This window comes from Mastomys coucha, unplaced genomic scaffold, assembly GCF_008632895.1.
Source record: "Mastomys coucha isolate ucsf_1 unplaced genomic scaffold, UCSF_Mcou_1 pScaffold9, whole genome shotgun sequence".
Lineage (NCBI taxonomy): Eukaryota > Metazoa > Chordata > Mammalia > Rodentia > Muridae > Mastomys > Mastomys coucha.
Genome location: NW_022196915.1, coordinates 45,454,624 through 45,467,624, shown reverse-complemented (window position 1 = coordinate 45,467,624; position 13,001 = coordinate 45,454,624). Strand labels below are relative to the sequence as shown.

The window sequence follows — 13,001 nt, the reverse complement described above, 5'->3', positions numbered from 1 at the left end:
TCTAGATAAGACTTCAAGCACTGTATTGAATATTTATGGGGAGAGTAGACAACTTCATCTCATTTCTGATTTTAGTGGAATTATTTTGAATTTTTTTCCATTTAAGTCAGTGTTGCTTATGGGCTTGCTGCAGACTGACTTTACTATGTTGAGGTATGCCCCTTGTGTTCATAATATCTCCAAGACTTTTATCATGAAGGGGTGTTGGATTTTTTTTTCTAGACCTTTTCCAGCCTCTAACAGGATGATCATATAGTTTTTGCCTTGTAGTGTGTTTATATGGTAAAGTACATTTATTGATGTACATGTGTTGAACTGATCCTGAATCTCTGGGATGGAGCCTACTTGATGACTGTGGATGATCTTGCTGACGTGTTCTTGGATTTTGTTTGCAATTGTCTTATTGAGAATGGTTGCAACTTTGTTCATAAAGGTCTGTAATTCTTTTTGAGGGGAGGGTCTTTATGTGGTTTGAGTATCAGAGTAACTGTGGTCTCATAAAACAAATTGAGTAATATTCTTTTTGCTTTTATTTAATGAAATAATTAGAGGAGTATTGGCATTAACTCTTCTTTGGAAGTCTGGTATAATTCTATGCTAAAACCATCTGACTCTGGACCCTTTTTAGTTGAGAGACTTTTATTGGCTGCTTATATTTCACTAGAGTTTATAGTTATGTTTAAAGTGCTTCTCTGATTTTGATTTAACTCCAGTAAGTGGTATAGATTGTGAAAATTATCCATTTTTTTAAACTTTTTTCAATTTGGAGAGTACAGTGTGTCGTCATAGTTCTTGGGATTTTTCTCTGTATCTATTTTTTTTTTATCCTCCTTTCATGTCTAAATCTGTTTATTTGGATATTCTTTCTCTGCCTATTAGTTAATTTCATTAAGGGCTCAACAGTTTTACTGTTTTTCTCAAAGAACCAACACTAAGTTTCATTATTTTTTGTAATTTTTTTCTATTTCATTTATTTCAGCCCCAAGTTTGATTATTCGAGGCTCTTGTTAATTCTTATTTAACCTAGGGTCACCTGACTGGGAATAATACTGCTCACAGAGAGCTGGGGCCTCATAATTTAGTTAAAGATAATAATAACTTACCATAGATATGCCCACAGGCCAATCTGGTCTAGGCAATTCCTCCATCAAGGCTTTCCTCTCAGATGATACTAGGCTGTGTCAAGTTCTCACCTAAGTTGACTAACATGGTCACAGAGCTTTGTGGGAACACTCATGCAACCACAGTGACCTCTTTATCTTGCCCATGTCCAACCCATTGTGCCACATGGCTGCTCTACAGCAAACCTCTTGTTCTTTATGCTTTTGAAACCAATGTGAATTATCACTAGTCACATATCTTTCTTTTCTCATCTGAAAATCTCTCAACAAAACATTCCAGTTATACTCACACAAATCACTCCTAGCCATCTAGGAAGCACTCCTTTGCAGCACTGAATCAATTGCTTGTTGCTTTATTCTCAAACGAAAAGTTTCCCCTTTGTTTCTGGTACCCAAGGATTATACTGAATGACATTTAGATCAGACATGTATTGTTCACGATTTTATAATTTACTGGGTAAGTATGTGTATTTATTGAGAGTAAATTATCTAAGTTTCACATGTTGGACACTGGGACTCACTGAGTGATTTCCTTTAATATGGTCTACTAGTGTAGATAATAGATCAGGTGAAGTGTCTTAATCTGACTGAGCCATTGCTACACTCAGATGATGAGCTTTCCTGAGTATGCTCTAAAATCCCATAAATATCTTAGTAAAAACAGCATGAAATAAATATATTATATTGAATATGTTCAGGTTAATTTATTTCTTGGAAGTGTCACAGAAATCAATTGAACAAAACCTCCAGAGCCTTGCATCCTTTAGTCTCAATACATTCCAGTGTTTTATCCCTCTGTAAGAGAAGTGTTATCACAGCTCCATAAACACATTAAAACATTGTGCAGAAAGAGTCAGAACCAACTGGTTATCAAAGATTTATAGTAGATTTGTATAGATTTGAATCACAAGAAAGGCAACTAATCCACCAGAGGATAGCATTTGATGTCTTTTTTTCTTGCTCATACCTTCTTCCAGATTTGGCTCACAAAGGTCTTGGAGATGGCAGTCATGTTCTAAAGGTGGGATCCTGAATTATCATCAGAGTAGACATATTCACAATGGAACAACTGTTAACAAATGCTGGAGAGACTACTGGAAAGGGAAACCCCATTCACTGTTGGTGGACTGTAAACATAGTGTAGCCACTATGCAAATCAGTGTGGAGAATTCTCTAATAACTAAAACTGAATCTACGATGGGACCCACTATTTCACTCCTTGGGATATGCTCAAAGGACTCAGCACTCTGCTTTCTACTTCACAGATACTGTTCAGCCATGGCCATTGCTTCCCTATTCAAAGTACCTAGAAAATGGAAATAGCCAAAAGTCCTGTGACTGATGACTAAAATACACACACACACACACACACACACACACACACACACATGCACGCACGCAGGCACACACTATGGAATACTATTCACCTGTAAAGTAAAATGAAATCATGAAAATTAAAGGTAAATGAATGGAACTAGGAAAGACTGCACTGAGTGTGGTAGCCAAGATCCAGAAAGACAAACATCATTCTCTCTCATTGAAGACGCCTAGCTCCAGATCCTCAGACGTGAGTACATGGCCTGTAGTGCTATAGAAACCAGGAAAGTAGAATGGGACATTTGCCAGGATATGGCGGTTGTTGAGCAACAGAGAGGCAAATAGCAGGGTGGAAGTGATCGTAACCTCAGGCTTTTCCACCCGTGCCCCAATTCCCCAAACAATGACTCTAAATTATTATTTATTTATGAATAAATTCATGATTTTTATTTATGACTAGCTTGTAGCTTAATTAACCTGTTTGGGATTTATTTGATGAGTGCCACATGGCTGGTTACGTCTCCTGAGTTTCATGTGTCTGGATCCTCGGAGTTCAGGCTGAATTTTTTCCTATGCCTGACTCTATCCCCAAGCTCCTCTCTCCCCACTGAAACTCCTACCTCCTGTTTCCTGCCTCAGCTAATAGGCTACCAACTTTTTATTGACAGGCAATGCTTTCACATAGTACACAGAGATTGTCTTTACAAGTGATCTCATCAGGGGAGTGGGAAAGGGTGTGCTTTTTATGGAGAATAAGGATAATCCAGGAGAAGTGGAGGATAAGGCAATTGTCTTAAAAACCCATAAGAAAGCATGCTATTAACTACTTACTTAAAAAGAAGAAAACCTATAATATACATAATTTCTTGTATATTATATACATATATGGTTTTAATGAACTTTTCATATGATGCTCCAGCCAAGAGTCAAAGACCATCTACCATAAGCACTAATCCCCCACTTTGAGTTGTTGGCCATAGCTACCCAAGAGACATCCCTCCATCCCCAAACAGCAACTCTTGCTCTTGCCTTTGCATATGCCTGAGAGATATAAGGCAAGTTTCTACTGCTGGAGACCATATTCACTTCAAAAACAGGGTCCATAGACCCTGAGATGGAAGTGATATCAATGTCCCCTCTGAAGACTAGTTTTCACAGTAACAGAAGGAACCATACAGGCTTCTAAAGGAAGGAATCAGCTATCAGTCCTACCCAGTTATGTTGTTTATGAATCCCACCAATGACTAACATGGCATGATAATCCTAACGGTACAGGAGTGATACATATACTTCTGTGGTAACTAACAGCTCTCTAGTTGGACCTAAGATCCACTTTTCAAAGGGAAACCATGTCTGGTACTGGAAATGTAGCTAACTACTCAATGCTAGTGAAATCAAGGATATCGGAGGAAAATCTACAACCATTAAACTAACTAGCATTCACTAAACTGGCATAATTTCTCACAACAATCTATAAACGTTTACCAATACACCCATAGATAAGTGTAGTCTTCACTTCTCATTAGGGGAGCTTCTTTTTTTGCAACAGAAAGACTATAGAAAACCATAACCAACCAGAGTACAGAGTTGTCTCCAGTGGATACATCTATAAAACGTTCTGGCACCCAAGGCTCAGGGAACATTGAGGAAGAGGGACCAGAAAGTTCCAAGAGTCAGAGCATCAGTAGTTTTCTGGGAATCTGAGTTTCTAGTAATATCAGAAGCTACACCCATAAATCACTCACATGATTGCTTAAATGTGAGCTGAACAAGGATGACAACAAGGACATGGCAAAATGGACAGGAAGAATCCCAAAGGCCTTACCCCTACATAATTACAGGCAACAGAGGAAAGCTATGCCCAGGAGAGCTGGTCATAGAAAAAGCATACTGTGGAAAAGCATACCAAATGGTTTTCTAGTGCCAAATAGTTAGCCCTAAAAACACATATACAAGTAGTACTGTATAGACTGAGCAGGTTATATTTCAAAGTGTGTGTGTGTGTGTGTGTGTGTGTGTGTGTGTGTGTGTGTGTGTATGTACACATGCATTCATCATTTATTGGGACTTGGTTTGCTTCCCTGTTTTCTACTCCCATATTACTTTTCTGTGAACATTTGAACACATGTTTTGCAGGGTTGGATATTTTCAACTCTCCTGTTTTCCAAAGTTATTTTAGCAGTTAAAAGTATGATAGGCAATGTATAAGGCTTCCAAGTTTTCCAGGTCCTCAACAATTGTCCCTTTTCTTTCAGCATCCATATGTGTGTGAAGTGGAGTCTTTCTGTGGTTTTCATTATGTATCCTTAATGGCTAGTGTTGGGTATTTTTTCTCTGGCCATATAGACATCATCTTTGGAGGAGGACTATTTGAATTTGTTGCTTAAGGTGAAGTTGAGGGTTCTCTTTTTTTAACCTTTTTATGGTTGAATTTTAAGCTCTCCTTATATTCTGATTACTTCAGATCTCCTCATTATTAAATTTATTTTCTCCAAGATCAGTTTTGCTCACTTTTTATGTGTTGATATTTTCTTCTCTGTGCAGTTTTGTTTAGACACACCCCTTCTATTTATGGAATTACATTGTCTTATATTCCACATAAAAGTGCATTTTTCTATGATTTTCCATGAGTAAAAATTTCACAATATAAAATATTTTTTGAGAACGCAATTAGCAACTATCAAAACTGTTTATACTCATTATGATTACTTTACTTAAAAGTAGTTATTTGACAAGTTCGTGATGTTCTTTCTCAACTTGGTTCAAAATACTCTACTAATGATTAATATCTTCTGGAGTTCAAAGTAGGAACTTGGCTCTTATTCTAATTTTAGGTCAGATGAATTATGATCTATGCTTATTTCTTTAAAAAATTTCCAGTATATTTTGGGGTGGATACTGGGCAGAAGTAAGAATGTGTTATTCTGCCCTTTCTCTTCAAACCTGCTAATATTCCAGATTGAGTAAAATATATTAGTATACCACCATGTAGAAATCATTATGCATTTAGTCAAAAGTGAAATAAAGTTGACACCTTCAACCTTCTTTAGAAACTAGGTTGTTTTCGGAAATTCAGCAAGTCTTCTGGAGTGACTGGCATGCACCAGTAAGCCAAAGCCAACCATCGAGTATGCCTCTTACCCAGTCCAGGCCCCAGTCTCTTAAAGGCTGCTGTCAAAACTCCACCATTGATTATAAAAATCTCAAAATAAAACATTCAAGGCAAGTTCACAATGGCTCTATTCTGGTAATGCTACCCTCCCACCTCTGATGAAATGCTGGTTTTCCGTTTGGGAATGTCGCCTTTGTATGGGTTCAAGTGTTAACCCAATGACATAGAGTCAGCTCAAGTGGTGGGGGTCCAAAGATCAAGTTCTTTAATCCTCCAGCCAAGTGTCTAACCACCAAACCACACTGCCATTCTCTCTAATTAGCTGTTAGGTAATAGGTGTAAAAATATGTCTTTGAGGTGATGAGATAAAATTAGAAGCTAGGTGATTGGCTTGGTCTTAATATCTGTCTTAGCCACTAAAATAAACAAAAAAAGCCACAAGGAACAATTGGGCTCAAAGGATTCTTCGGGAAAATAGAAAAAGTGGGTGGAGTCTCTGAGTAAATGTACACTGTGAAAGCAGACAGGCATTTAGGCATTTCCCTAAGACCCCCAAAGTAGATGGTTTCTAAAGCTTACTGTAATCATGCTAACACCCAGAAGAGGCTGGGGTGCTGCTTCTCTCTCTTTTAATTTGAGGGGACATTTCTCAAAATCTTTTGCAATTTTATCATCAAGGGCTTTATTTATGTTATTTGATTTTGTTAATTTGAAGTGTAAAATACACAGGAAAATAGGATTTAAAAATGTTTCTCTCAAACCATCTTATTATCTACTAGCAATAAGCTGTAGCAATGAAATCATGAACATTGCAATGGGATGGGTTATTAAAAATATGGGGTGGGGTGGGTTATTAAAAACACAGGGAGCCTTGGACCATAGTGGCTTTCACTATTGCTACCATGAGGCAAGGAACGCTTGAGCAGCCCTGTGAGTTCTAATTACATCATTTGCTTATAGAGCGGACCAGGTAGGCACTTAACCTTGGCTTCAGTATCTGTAAGAAGGACTATGAACCTGTGTCTTATCTATTTTATCAAAATTGTAAACATGAAGTACTGAGGATTTTGAAAAAATGACCTTGAGAAGTTTTACGTTCTCTTAATGACTATATTTTGAAGTGAAACTTCTTAAAGAAAACAAAGAAAAAAATTTCCATGTAATGTTTTTTCCCTTCTTTTGAAGGCAAAGCAGACTGGATTTAGCTAACTGGTATGCTTCTTTATCCCACTAGAGGGTGGTCCTGCCACCTGCATGGTACAGAACACACAGGATGTGGGAAAGCACTCAGAACAGAAAGCACATGTGCAGGGTTTTATCTCCTGTGACTCTGCCACGTTCTGACCCTATTAGCTTTCCTTCCATCCCTCGCCTCTCATACCTTCACTTTTCTAGCCCTTCTTTTGTGGCGATGGCTCCCTATGAAGCTAGTATGTGGGATGCACACACAGCTGTAAAAGTGAGTCTACAGGAATTTAATGGTGCATAGCTTAAACTTCAACATGGTTCTTAGTTCCAGATAAATATGATGCCCCAGGTCAGTACATTAATGGATGTGCCTGTGTCATTACCATTGGCAAAGCATAGTATCACATTTCAAAAACACAAAGGAGAAATGTAAGAATCTATAAAGGAATGGACATGGCTCTGAATTGTAGAGACCAAATTATAGAATTTTTGTGGTTTTAGAATTGTCGTTTTATTACTTCAAAATGGATTCAACTAAGTTTAAATAAAGACACAATGAGAGAACTTGGAATTCACAGCCTTTTCCAGCCGCACACTCACAACTTCAGTATAAACCTGACCAAAGGAGAAGAACTCCCCCGCTCCCCTCCACTGGCTTTGTCGCCTACAGTCTGGAGACAGCTTCTAGACCAAAGAATAAAAGGGGAACTTAAACAGAGTGCGGTATTCTGTCTGGGTAGAGGAGAGCAAACTGGAAATCCAGGGGAGGCCCCATTCTTACAGTGTACGGGAAGGGATATGACAAAGAAAAAAGTCACGATTGAAGACCCCAGAGGCTCCAGATAGGGAAGCCTGAATATCTGACCGAGTGATAACTTCCAACAGACAAAAAAGAAGTTTTAGGAACATCCCCAGCATTCACACAAAGTTGAGAGCAGTTTGTTTCCACCAGGGTGACAGCACGCCCTGACATGGGACAAGGGCAGACTTCTTTAGAGTCCGATGCTTCACCTGTGTATCTAAATTAGTTGTAGACTGAGGACTTCTCCAGTCCTGACCCGAAAAGCTTAAAGAAAATCTTAAGTTAACCTAATTGGTTCTAAGTAATTTATTTACATGCTAAGAGAAAATCAATACTATTTTGGAGAATACAACAAAATCTAGCAAGCATCACACAGCATCCATAATCACTTCCATTTGATGAAACAGTACTAAGAAAGGTCTGACTAATAACCAGGAGAGACGTCAGTCATTAGAAGTGTAACTCTAGATGGTGCAGGAGATAGATGGTGAGCCACCTCCACAACTGTTCTTTATCTCAGAATCAGGGGAACTGAGTGACGGGAGAGATGAACGTGGCCATGAAAAACCCAACAGGCTTGAGAAGAAGCCTTACAGAGAACCAAGAGGTGAAAATACAACACCAGAAACAAGAATTCCCTCATCTGAGTTATCAGGAACTTAATGCTTTGTTTATAGACTTAAAGATGAGTGACCACAGTGACAAAAAATTAGAAATACTTGAAAATGCAAGATGGGCTGGGCGGTGGTGGCACACGTCTATAATCCCAGCACTTGGGAGGCAGAGGCAGGTGGATTTCTGAGTTCGAGGCCAGCCTGGTCTACAGAGTGAGTTCCAGGACAGCCAGGGCTCCACAGAGAAACCCTGCCTCAAAAAACCAAAAAGAAAAAAAGAAAAAAGAAAGAAAGAAAATGCAAGATGGAAGAAATAAAAACTACAAGGTAAAAAGAAGAACAAACCAACAAAACCCCTCATGATGGTGAGAGGAGTTCAAGCAGGTCCACGGCTGGAGCTCTAAAATGATGGGTATAAGCAGGTTGGTACTCGGGGACTTCAAGTACATTTTTTTTTTGTTTTTTTTTTAACTTAACATTTTCTGTTTAATGGAAAGTTGCTTTTTACATATGACTTAGAACATTTTTATTAACATTAAGACTTATGAAGAAAGTTAAATAAATAACCCCATTACAAGTAGAAGCAATATAAAATAAGTACAAACCTGTGAACCAATGACACTTTCACGTGGCACTATGGGACCATATAGTCTACAATGATATTCATATTGGACTGTGAGCCTAGAATCACGTTGGCTTCTGCACAATAACAAGAAATCAGGAGACAGAAACCAATAACTTTATGCTGTGAATAATCAGGAATTTTTTATATGTGTGGCTATGCTCATTTTACAAAATCTATAGAAGAGAAGAATTCATTTCCAAGGAGTTGAGTCTCATAGGAACAACTTGTAGTGAGTGCAGACTGACCTGGGAGGGCTACGCAGAACCTCTCTGCAAGCAGGAACCATGCTCCTCAGCCAGAGCTTCCCAATGGTTGAATTCAGAAACATGGAAAATGCTTAGACATAGACCATATGCCAGAATTTTATTATAAGCAATTGTAATTGATAAATCAACCTTTCTAAGATAGTTCTTAAATTCATACAAGTACAGCTATTTTTATGTCTTATATTTTGCCATGTGTTTTGAACGAATTCAAAAGTCACAGTCATTTCCTCAAATACTCTCTGACCTTGTAATGTCTAAGGGTCCATTGAGTGGATTTATACTATGATTATTTAAGTAATTTTCAATGTTTTTATCACTTTTAGAATAGCTCCAAATAGATCATTAAGTTAAGTGAGTTATCCGGTGTAGCTGGGATCTGAAGGGTAAAGAAATGTGGTCTTGGTAGATTTTCTTTTATCTCAGATGACTCACACAGTCTGTTCTTATTGAAAGAAAAAGGGAAATGGAAGAAAGTCTAAGTTAAAGGCATCAAAACTTTCTTAAATAGAGATCATTGATGAGGAAGGAGTAACAATAAGAAAATCAATGGACAGACTGATATCATTAGTAAGAATTCAAAATTATAATCACACAAACTATAGTTTCTACAAGAAAAGAAGCATGCGTTGACACTGATTTTCTTCAGTATCATCTGCCTGTAAACTGGCGGGAGTGGGTGGGCGGGTGGGTGGTTGAGCATCCTCATAGAAGCAGGGGGAAGGGATAAGGGGTTTGAGGAGGGGAAACGGGGAAAGGGGATAACATTTGAAATGTAAATAAATAAAATGACTAATAAAAAATAAATAAAAGCCCAAAAAAATCATGCCAGGCTTTGTCCAAGGGGTAATAAATAAAAGCAATGGGAAAATATATATAAAAAATTCCATTAAATTTCATTTCATAAAGAAAAAAATCCAAATCCAGTAAGTAAAATCAATATTATATTTACCACAGCTTTAAATTTATTGTAAGAAAAATTTGTAGCATAAAACAATTCCAGGGTGGAGGGAGCACTGGAGAGTTGGCCCAGTGGTTAAGTGCTCTTGCTCAACCTAGGTTGTCTTCCCAGTACCTACATTTGTAGTTCTAGTTTCGGCACCGTCTTCTGGCCTCCTCCGGTACTGCATACATCTGGTACACATATAGACATGCAAAAGACATATCCATAAGATAAAAATAAATAAATCTTTTTAAAAGAAAAACCTCCTTAAATACAAGAGTATCATATGGTTTATAGAGTACATAAAAATTAAAATGAAAGTAAAAATTAGCTCAAGAGAAAGAACATGGGAATAGAAGAAGCATTACTTCAAAGGTCCTATTATACCCTATGTGAATGCATGTGCTTGTACCCCAAGGGAAACTAATCCCAAACCCAGAGGAATAGGATATGTAATTAGTAGGGGAAAACAATAGTAATTTTAAAGATATTTACTCTAAGAGTTAAACATAAAGCCAAAATAACCAAACCAGGTAGGTATGTGGGCACAGACTTGTGACTATAATTCTACCACCCTAGAGTCAAGGGAAGGGAGACTGCAAGATTATAGCCATCGTGGGCCACACAGGAGTTCTAGACAACCCTGGCTATATGTGGGACTCTGTTTCAGAAAACCAAAGGGGTAAGAATGTAGCTCCATGGTGGAGTGCCTGCTTAGCATTCACAAGGACCTGAGTTGGAGTTCTAGAACTAAAATGAATCTGAAATTTAATTTAATGTGAATTTAATATGTATGAAATAAACTGAATTGCTACACAGAGTGACATTAACAGGATTAGCTATGTACTATCCCAGAAATCCACTAAATACAAACAGGACTTCGAGAAGGTTGAGTGTTCAATAGTTGAGTGAGCTTAAGTACTAGGCGGAAGGAAACTTATGCAGCTAGATTAATAACAGAATGGGCAGGTTTGAGAATCAGATATGTTACATATGTCACGATAGATAGAAGCAACCATTTCTCAGTGACAGTGGGGATGGTTCTTGGAGTAAACAGCAATCCTACATTTACATTTACAAAATTGATTGAAAGTAAGGACAAAGGTTAGGGGAGGGACTTGCTCACAAATGGATGGTTTGGAAGAGACCCAGTAAATTTAGAGTCATGCAATGTCCTACAATTTGAATATTGATGTGGTTAGATACATTTTGTTGAATGTGTGCCTGTCTCTTCCTAGTTTATAATCTTCATGAAAGGCTCAAAACCAAGGGAAACAAAGATACAAGCAAGCCTACCAGCAGAGAGAGAGGGGCTCCTACAAGATTTGTATTCTCAAGGAGGCAGTTGAGAGCCTTTATCAATCTTGGAGCAGACTTGACTTGTGTTTTCAACTGTTGCATCTTTTCTTGCTCTCCTGACTTCTTTTGACTCCCTGTTGGGCGTTTTCACCATGCCCCACTGCATTTCATCTTCTGCGTCTATGTACTTTTTTTCTAACAAGTCCTGCACTCTGAGTCTTATTTCTCACAGATGTCTGCTCCACAGTTCTCTTCTTCACTGTGTTTTATCTGCTATCACATGCATTGGCACACCATACATTTCAGTTATTTTAAATTAGTCTGAGGAGGAAATTAAGAACCCAGTTCTCTGGTGATAGTCTACATACAATCATTTATATCTTATAACCCTGTTGTCCTATTTCAATTTATTTTTGAGGCTTGAAGTTTTATTTCATTTAGGTGTATGCATGTTTGAGTTTATGTGAGTTGTGTACCTGCAGGAGCCACAAGAGTCCAGAAGAGGGCACCAGATGTCCTAGAACTGAAGTTGCAGGTCGTTGTGAACTACTGCAAGAGCACGGAGCCAACACATTAAGATTTAAAATTTGCACTGACAGTCATTGGTCTTTTGTGATAGTGATTTTTTTCTTCTCTAGTTTTAGCATTTACTATAATAATTTTATTTTCACCAAATACTGTGTATTCTGCAAGAAAAATTTCAGAGGCCTTGATCATAACTTCCACAGCTGTGTTCTTGAATTTGTGGATTTAAGGATGGAAGTCAGTCTATGTGGACATGGTACACTGACAGTTGATCCTTAGTCCTTAGGATAGACTCATGTGGACCCCAGCTGTCGTCAGGGATATTTCTCACAATTAACCATCTTTTGAGAATGAGGGTTCTACAACCTGTTCAAAACTCTATTTCTTTTTCTGAAAAATTGATTGAGAAATAACTCATACATCACTGACTACTTAATATATACTCTTCAATGAGCCTTTATAGTGTTTATATAAGAGAAACTATAAAAATGAAGAAACAGAACCATCAGTGCCCACAGTCTCTCCTCTCCTCTTTGGCCACCCACAGCTCCATGACTTGTATGGATTAACTGGCATTTTCTAGAATCAGTTCTTGATCATTTCATAGTTGATGTTAGTCCTTTGGAAAACAAAGGCCATTTTAAGATCTCCCCATCTTCTCTTCCCTCCCTCTCTTTCCTTTCTTTTTTCTTTCTCTTTAGAAATCTATTGCCCTTTGGTCTCTATCAGATCTCTATCTGGGCACTCTCTGTCTTCTCTTGTTTGGTTTTTAGAGGAACCCATGTGTTTGAGTCGATGGTGCTATCCTCCAGGGAGTTATATCTACATGCATGTTGGGAGAAGAAGTTTGTCTAAAATCTGTTTTGCTTGTTGGCTCTCTTGCTTTCTGTTTTTTTCTGTTTAGTAACAGAATGTGTGATGTCAGCTGGGCCTTTTTATATTTATAATTATACAATACATCATACATGTGCATGAAATTTTGTTTGTGGTTGTTTATCTCAAGGTTGTAATGAAATTCTTACCATTATTAGTGCTTTCTATTTTCCTTCAATAATATTTTTAAGTTTTACTACATTCATTTATTTGTGTGTGTGTGTGTGTGTGTGTGTGTGAGTGTGTATGTGAAGTTAGAAAACAGCCTGTGGGAGTCAATTCTCTCTTTCCACCAAGAATAAGATTCATGTCAAATTGG

At 37.8% G+C, this 13,001-nt stretch overlaps 1 pseudogene; it reads left to right on the top strand.

The window, feature by feature from the left end:
* Positions 1-11,861, top strand: part of LOC116084158 — a 56,877-nt pseudogene extending 45,016 nt beyond the window's left edge.
* Positions 11,862-13,001: the final 1,140 nt, after the last annotated feature.